The sequence below is a fragment of the Triticum aestivum genome, chromosome 4D, assembly GCF_018294505.1.
Source record: "Triticum aestivum cultivar Chinese Spring chromosome 4D, IWGSC CS RefSeq v2.1, whole genome shotgun sequence".
NCBI lineage: Eukaryota > Viridiplantae > Streptophyta > Magnoliopsida > Poales > Poaceae > Triticum > Triticum aestivum.
In genome coordinates, this window is record NC_057805.1 from 399,363,383 (window position 1) to 399,376,403 (window position 13,021).

The window sequence follows — 13,021 nt, forward strand, 5'->3', positions numbered from 1 at the left end:
TTTATCAAGTAAGTTGCAGTTTTAATTGCCTCACCCCAAAGGAATTTGGGCACATTCATTGTAAACATCAATGAACGTGCAACTTCGAGCAAATGTCTATTTTTACGTTCAGCAACACCATTTTGCTCTGGTGTATTGACACATGATGTCTGATGTTCAATACCATTCAAAGCAAGAAACAATTCAAACTCATGATTAACATATTCAGTACCATTGTCTGTACGTAGAATTTTAACAGTAGTTGCATGCTGATTTTTAATAAGGGCACACAAGTCTTTGAAAACAGATAATACATCACTCTTATGCTTCAGAAGATAAAGCCAAGTGTATCGACTAAAGCAATCAATAAAGGTCACAAACCACCGGTGCCCGGAAACTGAGTGAACCTCACAGGGTCCCCACACATCAGAGTGAATTCTTTCAAATGGTTTTTCACTTCTAAGACCAATACTAGGATAAGAGCCCCTAGTATGTTTAGCTAGTTCACAAGCATCACATACTAGTGCCTCTTTAGGACATAATTTAAATAAAGCAGGATAAACGCGGGATAAAACAGCAAAAGAAGGGTGTCCAAGCCTGCGGTGATGCAACAATAACTCCTGACAGGAAGACAAACATGATGCAAGAGCCACTTCATCACTTCCATCATCAAGATAATAAAGTCCTTCATGCTCGGTCCCAGTCCCCAATTGTTTCCCAGTCCCTAGCTCCTGAAAAGCACAACAAGTAGGATCAAACCAACTTCTACAGTTATGAGATTTATCGATAGAGCTAACAGATAATAGGTTAACTGGAAGCTTGGGAACGTGTAGAACATGAGGTAAAGACAATGACTTGGTGCACCGGATGGATCCACGCCCCGCAATAGGCACCATGGATCCATCTGCTACACGGACTTTGTCTTTACCTGAACAAGGTGTATAAGATACAAACAGGTTTGAATCCCCTGTCATATGATTTGTAGCTCCTGTATCAATAATCCAAGGTTTTGATTTGGTGCTGGTGTTTGCTTGACAAAGGTTCATACCTTGGTGAGAAGTGGCAATTAGATTGGAATCAACCTTAGAAGTGCCTTGGGAGGAAGATGAGCTTTCTGAGAGTTTAAGCTTGGAGTTGAACTCTTCAAGAGCTCGTACATCTACCACTGGTGGCTCCCGTAGAGACGCGGTTAGGTTAGCCTGCCTTCTATTCACACTCTGAACTCCCCCTGTCCGAGATTTTCCTTTTTCCCACCATGATGGATATCCATGCAGCTCGAAACATCCAACCTTTGTGTGTCCTTTTCTTTTACAGTGATCACAAAACAACTTGTTTTTTTCTATCTTGCCAAAGGGCCTGGGAGTATGGCGGTATTGCATAGATAAAGCCGCACGGTCATCTCCACATTTTAGATCCTCCTCCTTGGGTTGAGCCAACCGGGTTTCTTCCTCGAGCACACTGGAAATAATATCATCAAGACTGGGCCATTCTGGTTGAGAGAATATGAGTTGTCGTCGAAGGTTAAGCTCCTGATTTAGTCCATCTAGAAACAGCTTGGCCACAATTGTCTCAAACCATTTGTGATGAATGGCCAGATCTTTCTTGTCAACTGGTTGAAAAGGATGATAATAGTGCAGATCCCTGTACAGCCGTTTCAATTCCCCAGCATATTCTGTTACAGACTTTGTACCCTGATTTAGATGAACTAATTCCTCCATAATGCGGGTTGCCTGCATTTTGTTTGATTTCCCAGCGAATTGCTTCTCCAAAGCGGTCCATACTTCAGACACAGTTGACATTATTTCGACTTGTTGTCGCACTACTGGATCCATGCTTCCCAACAACCATACTAAAACTCTATCATTGATCTGTCTTGTGTGAGTATCACCACTTTTCTGCTTTTCTTCATCATCTACAAGTAGGTTCTCATAGCCATGAGAACTCAGTATCAATTGAGCATGGCGTGCCCAACTGACATAGTTGCCAGGACCTGATAACCTCACTGGATTTGGTTCCAGGGCATACTTAACTGTCTCTGGGACTGCTTTAAGCTGCTGCTGCTCAAGCAATTTACTGAATATTTCATACATTTTTTCTATACTTGAATCCCCTGATTTATCCTTAGTTTGCTCTGACATTTTCAATGCAAAAGCACACCCCAAGCACACTCAACAATTGTATTAAAGTTCACCACGGCAGTTGCTAATTTGTTGTAGCCTGTAGCACACTAGTCTGATTTAACTTGGCCTCTCCTCTGTTTGTGATGGAGACCTCACGCAAGAAAATATGTGCCAAATAAAAAACTTGGAGATGAACCAGCGGCTTGATAGGTACCAGAAAGAAGTAGGACAGCACTTTGGGGATGAAGTTGACCACGTCGCAAACCACTTGACACCAAACCAGAGCAGCGCTACAGACCTATGTCCGGGTCCAGCGGCGGTGGTGCAGCACCTCACTCCGGCGGACTGCAGAGGGGATGAAGACAGGGACGCGGACAGACCACAACACCACACACGACAGCAACGACCGCAAGCTCCAGACTACGGCGACACAGCACCTCGTCGGCGGCCAATCTGCGCTCAAAATTGCAGGGAGAGCGCAAAGGAACGAACCTGCTCTGATACCATATTGATTTTCATACAAAAAACTGGAAGATTTGAGTGATCTGGGTTGAAGAACAGAGAGAGAGGGCAGAGGCGATGAATGGGGAATTTTCTGGATCTCTGCCGATCCATCTCTCTATTCTCTATCTATATTATATGTACATTTTACACTTGAGCCCTCTAGCAGATACATAAATATCAACTCACACCAACACAAAATATATATTTTTTACTTCATCATTGATTGTTGCAGGATACCATGGTACATGGTTTTCTTTAGAACACCACGTCAGAAATATATGTTTTTTCTTAAAGCATGGCCCGGTAGAATTATTTTGCTTACTTTTGCTTCCATTTTCTTGGTAATAATATGAACTCTAAACTATCAATATTTATGCATGCATGATGCATGTTGTTTAAGGCCTAGGTCTGTCTATTTTCAAATGTTATTTAGAACCATTACAATATAGTATTTGGAGTTTTCTAAATATTGGTTTCTTTATTTCATTTAGGACCTGCCAACTGAAACTCCTCGACAGTTGAAGCCTTTGTTCTTGGTGCTTTAAATTCTCAGATGCATCTTGGCACAAATAACAATGATTTAGTAGTTGCTTGATACATGAAATGAATTTTTAAATTCTGAAGTAAATGTCAAATATGGAACTTAAGATATAAACTTTGCAGGAAAAGGGATCTAAAAATCTATGTACGGCCACGTCATGTTTTGCACCATTTTAAAGTTGGATTTCTTCTTCTTCTTTGAGATCAAATAATTGGATGGTTGTTGCAAGTTAAGTAATAGGTATTATTTTATACATTGCAACGTCGAACATGTAAGATTTTTTTAATGTGAATTCATAAATGATTCTTTTATATGAAGTTGCTTTAAAATAAATTTGAAAAATTACAATACAATTATATCTGAATTACTTTCTTAAAGTAGCTTACAAACTAACAATATATAAGTCATGCATGCATAGAAAATAGAAGGCAACACAAATGATAAAATAATAATGTTTTGCAGAATCGTCAAGACTAGCCCGTGCAAATGCACGGGTTGACGACTAGTTAAATTTAATTCAGAAAATCACACTTCAGTATCAAAACGTAAGAATGGAAGAGAAATAAAGAATTTGTATTGCCTGTTCCCGTCCTGTGTGTCCGTGCTCGTCATTGTGTTGCATCTTCCCCTGATGCATCGCCGTGATGCGCTCGTGTGTGCGTAACCGTGGCCACCACCGAGGTCTGAACGAGTAAGGTTAGGGCTCAGAACCCCCATATCTCCCAGACCCCAAATCCCCCACAGAAATTTCAACTTGGCTAGATTGCAGTGCTTAATTATACTCAACCTCCGTCTCCTCCTCTGCCATATCCTCCTCCTCCTCCGAAGAGGAGCCCAGGTCGGTGGCTGCCTTGCAAGCGGCGACAACCGCGACTACCTTGCCACGATTTGGGCTCCACGAGCACGAGTGAGCCGTGGGTAGTACGTGGGGCGTCTGCAGACCATAGCTTCGGTGGCGGCCTATCGACGATTTGATCCTACCGCTGGTGACGACTGATCCCTCTCTCAAAACAGTCTGTCGCCTCGCTTTATAAATAAAGCAATGAACTAGAGTACACGGCCGAACGATACAGTATGATGGGGAGGCCCCCTTACAAAGCAAATCAAAAGATAAAACATAAGCCAAGAACAAGTCTAAAACCTCGCCGATGCTCGAACAGGGCCCCTGAGCTCAAAGACAACGCCCCCAAGAGGGTTACGACGCAAAGCGTCGCCGCTGCCGAGTCTGAGATCAGACAATGGTTTTCACCGTGAACCCTGGCACATGTACGAGATCCACGATGCCGTCTTGAAGAAGCAAGCGGCACCCACAGGCGTCATTGTCGTCGGCGCCAGAAGCACGGAGCTTTCACTCGGTTACTCGCCTGCACCACCATGAGGAGTCCCGACCACCACCTCACCGAGGGTCAAGCTTGCCCACCCCAAATCTGGGTACTGCCAGAGCTGTCCTGGGCCTCCCGCCACTACATCCCTAGTCGCCCTCACGACCAAAAGATGGAGCCACCATCGCCACCACGAAGCCTGCCGGAAAGCTAGCCGCGAGGCCCGCCGCCTGGGGCTGCCGCCCTGGCATCCATGCCCCTAGGAACCCCCGACCATCCCCGTCACGAGCACCCAACCACAGTAGTAAGAGTGAAAGGGACAACCTTTCACTCCTAGCCCGGCATAAGTCATCGGGTTTGGGTCGGCACCTCCACAATAGGAAGTGCCCACGCTTGTGTCCGTAGCCGGTCCCGGTGGACCAGGGGAGACAACCCCGTGACCACGGACGACCACCGCTAAGCACGCTCGGACGCCGCCATATCCGTGGTCAATGGTGCCGATCTGTATGACGGCACATCGACGCCCCACGAGTGAACCACGGACCGACCCCACCACAACGCCCAAGGGAGAAGAGCACTAACGCAAAAGCTTGCACCCATGCGGACCAAGTTGGCCCCCTACACCTGCGAGCCGGCGAATGATATGTCTCCAACGTATATATAATATTTTATTGTTCCATGCTATTAAAGTATCATCCTTGGATGTTTTATACTCATTTACTAGCAACTTTATATCATTTTTTTGGGACTAGCCTATTGACATAGTGCCCAATGCCAATTGCTGTTTTCTGCTTGTTTTTTTACTTTGCGGAATATCAATACCAAACGAAGTCCAAACGCCATGAAACTTTTTAGAGATTTTTTGGACAGAAGACACTTAGGGAGCCAAGGAAGTGCACGAGAGGAAGCCCATGGGGCCCACTAGGCACCAGGGCGCGCCAGAAGGCCCAGGCGCTCCCTGGTGGGTAGTGGGGCCCACGGGAGGCTTCTCCACCGACTATCAGCTCTATAAATACTCTAAAATCCCAAAAACCCTAGGGGAGTCTACGAAACACAATTCCAGCCACCACAAGTTCCAGAACCACGAGATCCAATCTAGAGGCCTTTTCCGGCACTTTGCCAGAGGGGTCAACGACCACAGAGGGTTCTTCATCATCACCCTTGCCCCTTCGATGATGCGTGAGTATTTCGCCACAGACCTACGGGTCCGTAGGCAGTAGCTAGATGGCTTCTTCTCTCTTTTTGATCTTCAATACAATGTTCTCCTTGATGTTCTTGGAGATCTATTTGATGTAATGACTTTTTGCGGTGTATCTGTTGGGATCCGATGAATTGTGAGTTTATGATCAGTTCTATCCATGAATATTATTTGAGTCTTTGTTGAACTCGCTTATGCATGATTGTTATAGCCTTGTATTTCTTCTCCGAAACTTTGGTTTGGTCTGGCCAACTAGATTGATTTTTCTTGCCATGGGAAGAGGTGCTTTGTGATGGGTTCGATCATGCAGTGCTCAATCTCAGTGACAGAAAGAGACATGACACGCATGTATCGTTGCCATTAAGGATAAAAAGATGGGGTCTATTCCTACATGAATAGATCTTGTCTACATCATGTCATCGTTCTTATTGCATTACTCCGTTTTTCATGAACTTAATACACTAGATGCATGCTGGATAGTGGTTGATGTGTGGAGTGATAGTAGTAGATTCAAGCATGAGTCGGTCTACTAATCTTGGACGTGATGTCTATATACATGATCATTGCCTTGGATATCGTCATAATTATTTGCTCTTTTATCAATTGCCCAACAGTAATTTGTTTAATTACCTACCGTATGCTACTTTCTCGAGAGAAGCCTCTAGTGAAATCTACGACCCCTGGGTCTATTTCCTAACATATTATTTTCATATCTATTAATCCAAATATCCAAAAATACCTTGCTACACTTTTTCTTTACTTATTTTATTTTGTGTTTTTGCTAGATATATTTATCCAATCTCATACAATCTAATCTATCTCAATACCGAGGAGGGATTGACAACCCCTCTTACGCGTTGGGTTGCAAGTTTTTGTGGTTTGATTGCAGGTGATGTTTACATAGTGTTGCTTGGTTCTCCTACTAGATTGATAACCTTGGTTTCACAACTGAGGAAAATACTTACCATTGTTGTGCTGCATCATCCTCTCCTCTTTGGGGAATTACCAACGCGGATACAAGCAATCAGTAAGAATTTCTGGCGCCGTTGTCAGGGAGACATCATCAACGTCTATCAGGTTCCTACGCACAAACTCTTATCTCCTTGCAATTACTTTATTTTTCCATTTGTTCCCGTTTTCATCTCCCCCACTTCTATAATGTTTGTGCAAAGATACAAAAATATTTTTTGTTTTCCTTCTTTCCGTTTGCCCTTTTGTTGTGGTCATCTCGTCAACATGACTACCCCTCCTTTGTCACTGGATTTTGAGGTTCTATACTTCAAATAGATGGAAGGAGAAAATTTGAAAGATGCTTGGTATAGGTTAATGGAATCCTACCACATATGCAATCTAAAATGAGATGCAAATATTTTGCTTCGTAAATTTTATATTGGTTTAACCATGCATCATAGACAACTCTTGGATTTTGCCCCTAGAGGGAATTTTGTTGAGATTGATGCTAATGCTGCCTATGAAATAACAGAGGGAATATTGGGAGTTCCACCACCAATAAAGGGATTTACTTTTATGCAAGAAGGTATTCAAATATTAGACAAATTGGGTATCTACAGAAAAATTTGGTTGAGTTGCAAAAGTCTGATGAACCCCTCAAACATATTAGTGGAAACCTCAATCGCATGAATACTTTGATTACTCTGTGTAATAAGCGGTTGGATATTTTAGGTCTTAAGATGGTCTCTTTTCCTGAAAATAATGGGAAGCGTAAAGAGCCTCCCGGGTTTGATAAAACGCTTACAAAGATAGCAAAAACTAAAGAGAATAATACTTGAATATATGCATTATGCCTAGCTAGGGGCATAAAATGATAGCCCTTGTTGGGAGTGATTTTTTTCTCTTTTTTCTTTCTGTTTTTGTGTGTTGACACAATTATGCTACTGTTATGAATGTGTTTTTATGTTTTAATTAGTGTTTGTGCCAAGTAAAGCCTTTAGGATCATGTTGGGTGATAGTTGATTTGATCTTGTTGGAAAACAGAAAATTTTGGGCCCAGTAGCAGAATGGTTAAAATCACAGAAGCGTGATAAAATTCTGATTTTTTTTACACAAGATTGATATATAAATTGCCTACGTGGTCCTAATTTTTCAGAACTTTTGGGGTTACAGAAGTATGATCAAAGTCCAGATTACTACAGACTGTTTGGTTTTTGACAGATTCTATTTTCGTTGCATTGTGTGCTTATTTTGATGAATATATGGATTGTATCGGGGGGGGGGTATAAACCATGGTAAAGTTAGAATGCGGTAGGTATAATGCAATAATAAAATATGAATGGGTTTGCAACAATACTTAAAGTGGTGGTTTGCTTTATTATACTAATGGATCTCACGAAGGTTTTTGTTAAGTTTTGTGTGATTGAAGTTTTCAATTTTTGATGAGATCACGATGGATTAAGGAATAAGGAATGAAAAGAGCCTAAGCTTGGGGATGCCCATGGAACCCCAAGGTAATATTCAAGGAGAACCAAGCAACTAAGCTTGGGTATGCCCCGGAAGGCATCCCCTCTTTCTTCTAACGACCATCGATAATTTTACTTGGAGCTATATTTTTATTCGTCACATATCATGAGTTTTGCCTGGAGCGTCATGTATTATATGAGTCTTTCCTTGTTTTTCTTTTTAATTTGTCACAATCATCCTTGCTGGACACACCTATTTGAGAGAGCCATAATGATGCCATGATTTGTTAGAATTGCTCTATGTGCTTGACATAAATTTTTTAAGCTGTGGAGCTCTAGTGCTTCACTTATATCTTTTTGAGCACAGTGGTGCTTTAATTGTGAAGAAATCCTCTCATTCTTCACTTATATTATTTTGAGAGATGAAAATTTTGAAGAAATATTTATGCTCTTGTTCTTCACTCCAATTTGTTTGAGAGCTTGTTATAAGCAATGGTAATATATGAACTAGTCCCAAAGTGATGGATATTCAAGAGGGATAACAAAAACTATCATGAAGATAATTGGATATTAAAACTTGGTTCCTTGCAATTGTTTTGCGATATGGACATAGTAATATGTGAGTCATATTGGTGAGTAACTATGCTTTAGTAAGAATATTGGTGTTAAGGTTTGTGATCCCCTATGCAAGCACGAAAGTCAATAGTTATGCAATGAAGTTACATCCTACTTGTGGTGCATTATTCGGTGTTAGTTACGTTTAGTGATTGTTTATGATCATTTTTGTTTCTTAGTTGGTTGCTTCTCAATCTATTTGCTAGCCTTCCCTTTTACTAAGCGGGAATACTGCTTGTGCATCCAAACTCCTTAAACCAAGGTGTGCCAAATGAGCCCACCATACCTAACTATATGCGGTATTTCCATGTCGTTCCAAGTAAATTTGTATGTGCCAACTCTAATTTTCAAAATGAATTTCCTTTTTGTGTGCCTGTACCACTCATGAAGCGGCAGGGGGTGACCAATATTTTTCCATTCTAGATGTGTTATTCTGAAGATGAGTGTTTGTTCACTTGTCATTGCACGAGAGTGTGGCCGGTACTAGGGATGCCAAGTACCGAATTGAATAAGAAATTTAATTTATATTATGTTGTCAATAATAAATTCCTTGGAAAGTGTTGGTATGGAAGGCACCCGTGGATACGGCTAGCCATGGATTGTGAAAGAATGGTGGAAAAATGAATAAACTTTATTTTATGTTTGGGAACCTCCTATAATGTATCTAGCATGAAAAGTATCGGGAATTCTTGGTCGTTTTTGTTGACAGGAAAAGCATGCCTCTCAAAACAATTTTATCTCTCAATTTAAGCTTTGAGCTCTAGTACCTCTACAAATCTCTCCTTCCCTCTACGAAGGGCCTATCTATTTACTTTTTATGCAATTTTTATTTTTATTGAGTATCCATCTTCTCTTATAAAGCACCAACTAGGGAGCACTATTGTCATACTTGAGCATTGGATATAGCTAATATTTGACTGTGTTTCATGAATGAATCAATGATTGAGCATAATGGGCTAGGGATAGCTTTCTTTAGTGCTGATATTTTGAAAGACATGGTTGCTTTTGATATGCTTGAGTATTGAGGTCTTCATGTCAAATTATAGACTATTGCTTTGAATCATCTAAAGTCCAAATGTCCATGCTACAAAAGAAAAAAATGTGTGATGAATATGATGGGTAGCATTCCACATCAAAAATTCTGTTTTTATCATTTACGAGGACGAGCAGGAATTAAGCTTGGGGATATTAATACGTCTCCAACGTATCTATAATTTTTGATTGTTTCATGCTATTGAAGTATCATTCTTGGGTGTTTTATACTCATTTGCTAGCAACTTTATATCATTTTTTGGGACTAACCTATTGACATAGTGCCCAGTGTCAGTTGCTGATTTCTGCTTGTTTTTTTACTTTGGAGAATATCAGTACCAAACAAAGTCCAAATGCGATGAAACTTTTTGGAGTTATTTTTCTGGACAGAAGACACCTAGGGAGCCAAGGAAATGCACCAGAGGAAGCCCGTGGGGCCCACTAGGCACCAGGGCGCGCCAGAAGGCCCAGGCGTGCCCTGGTGGCTAGTGGGGCCCATGGGAGGCTTCTCCACCGACTATCATCTCTATAAATACTCTAAAATCCCAAAAAACCCTAGAGGAGTCGACGAAACAAAAATCCAGCCGCCAAAATTTCCAGAACCATGAGATCCAATCGAGAGGCCTTTTACGACACTCTGTCGGAGGGGTCAACGATCACAGAGGGGTGATACGTCCATTTTGCATCATGTTTTCCTACTGTTATTTATAATGTCTTTATGCATAATAATGCTTTTTGAAGTAATTCTAATGCCTTTTCTCTCATAATATGCAAGGTTCACACAAAGAGGGAGAATTCGGGCAGCTGGAAATCTGGACCTCGAAAAGCTACGCCAGGCCACGTATTCTACGCAACTCCAAAGCTGAAACTTCATGGAGAATTTTTATGGAATATATAAGAAATATTGAAGCCAATAAGTACCAGAGGGGGCCCACCAGGTGGGCACAACCCACTTGGGCGCGCTAGGGATCCCAGGCGCGCCCTGGTGGGTTGTGGTCCCCTCGGCCCACCTCCGGTGCCCATCTTCTGGTATATAAGTCAGTTTGACCTAGAAAAAATAAGGAGAGGACTTTAGGGACGGAGCGCCGCTGTCTCAAGGCGGAACTTGGCCAGGAGAACTTTTGCCCTCCGGCGGAGCGATTCCGCCGGAGGAACTTCCCTCCCGGAGGGGGAAATCATAGTCATCACCAACAAATCTCCGATCCTGGGGAGGGCAATCTCCATCAACATCTTCAACAGCACCATCTCATCTCAAACCCTAGTTCATCTCTTGTGTTCAATATTTTTACCGGAACTATAGATTGGTGCTTGTGGGTGACTAGTAGTGTTGACTACATCTTGTAGTTGACTACTATATTTTTTATTTAGTGGAAGATTATATGTTCAGATCCATTATGCTATTTAATACCCCTGTGACTCTTAGCATGATTATCATTTGTGAGTAGTTACTTTTGTTCTTGAGGTCACGGGAGAAATCGTGTTGCAAGTAATCATGTGAACTTGATATGTGTTCGATATTTTGATAGTATGTATGTTGTGATTCCCTTAGTGGTGTCATGTGAACGTCGACTACATGAAACTTCACCATATTTTGGCCTAAGGGACTGCATTGTGGAGTAGTTATTTGATGATGGGTTGTGAGAGTGACAGAAGCTTAAACCCTAGTTTATGCGCAATTCCGTAAGGGACCGATTGGATCCAAAAGTTTAATGCTATGGTTAGAATTTATTCTTAATACTTTTCTCGTCGTTGCAGATGCTTGCGAGAGGGTTATTCATAAGTAGGAGGATTGTTCATGTAAGAACAATACCTAAGCACCGGTCCACCCACATATCAAATTATCAAAGTAGCGAACACAAATCAAGCCAACATGATGAAAGTGACTAGATGAAATTCCCGTGTACCCTCAAGAACGCTTTGCTTATTACAAGAGACCGTTTGGGCCTGTACTTTGCATCAAAATGATTGGGCTACTGTCACGGGGTATCCGCGGCCACCCATGGGACCGGGCGGCCCCTTGCGGGTTCGTCGGGGGGACGTCGCGTTGCACAAAGAGCTGATCCGCACACGACAGCACGACAGAAATCACAAGAGCAATTTACCCAGGTTCGGGCCGCCGCGAGGCGTAAGACCCTACTCCTGCTTTGGTGGATTGATGATGGAATGGACGTGGTGGTGCGTAGTACACTTTGCCCGACAAGGGCTGCCTCGGGGCTACGGCGACTACGCGCGTATAGTGGCTTGGGCTTGTCAACTTTCTAACCCTCTAACCCCTCCTATGAGTGCCATGGGCCTCCTTTTATAGATTAAAGGGATCACCACATTGGCAAAGTGGTCATTATCCACTGATATGATCGCAAATAGTGCTATCATATCTAACTCTGTGGGCTGATAGGGTGTATTAAATGCACCGCTTAGTGTCACATCACTGGTTCCCCGGCAAGGCCTGCCGGCTATCTTGCCAGCTCCGCGTCTGTTCTCTTGACACGTCGTAGGACGGCTGTCATCTGTGAGTTTCTTCTGTAGGAGATGGCTTCCATGTGGCGAATGGTTGCCACTTAATCATCTTGTGGCTTGACACCGCACTGATTGACAACACAGGTCGTGCTTAAGTGGTTGGCGGGGTGGTTCAGTCCCCGCGAGCCCCGACAGGCTCTTGCAGGGAGTCTTGGTTGCTTGCTTCGGGTGGTGGCCTCGCCCCTTGCCGAGCTCGCCTGCCCAGCAAAAGAAGGCCTTCTCTTGCCGATATCTTGTTCCTTTGGCTTGATCTTGATCTCTCTGAGCTGCATGTTGGTTCTTCAAGTCTCTTGTCTCTTCGTCCTCTGACTTGAACTGGTGCTTCAATCTTGATCTTGTGCATGTGCACAGTTGGGCAACAGACCCAGGGTTTGTTGCACCGACAGAAGCCCCCGGGCCTGCCCCGAACGCGCTGCTGAGCGTCGTCGGGGTAGGGCCTAATAAGTGCACAGGCAGGATCGCTGAAGGGGCTGGCCTCTTGAGGTTTTCCGTTGCTGCTTCATTAGTCTTGATTTCGGGGCAATTTCCGGTTTCCCCGCATGCGGTGTAAAGCCAATAGTGGTGGGGCCGCGGGAGTGATGGCCCGTGAATGACTTTCACGCATGGGGTAGAAACTGCCAAATTACTCTTCCCGCGGCGCGCTCTTATCCTTAGCCACGTATGTTGCATGCATCGTGTGGGGTAGGTAACGGAGGCGCGTGGCACGGGAGAGCATCCTGAAGTGGGTCCATCTGTATTGAATTGGCGGAGGAGGGCGGTGGTCGCCCATTGATGGA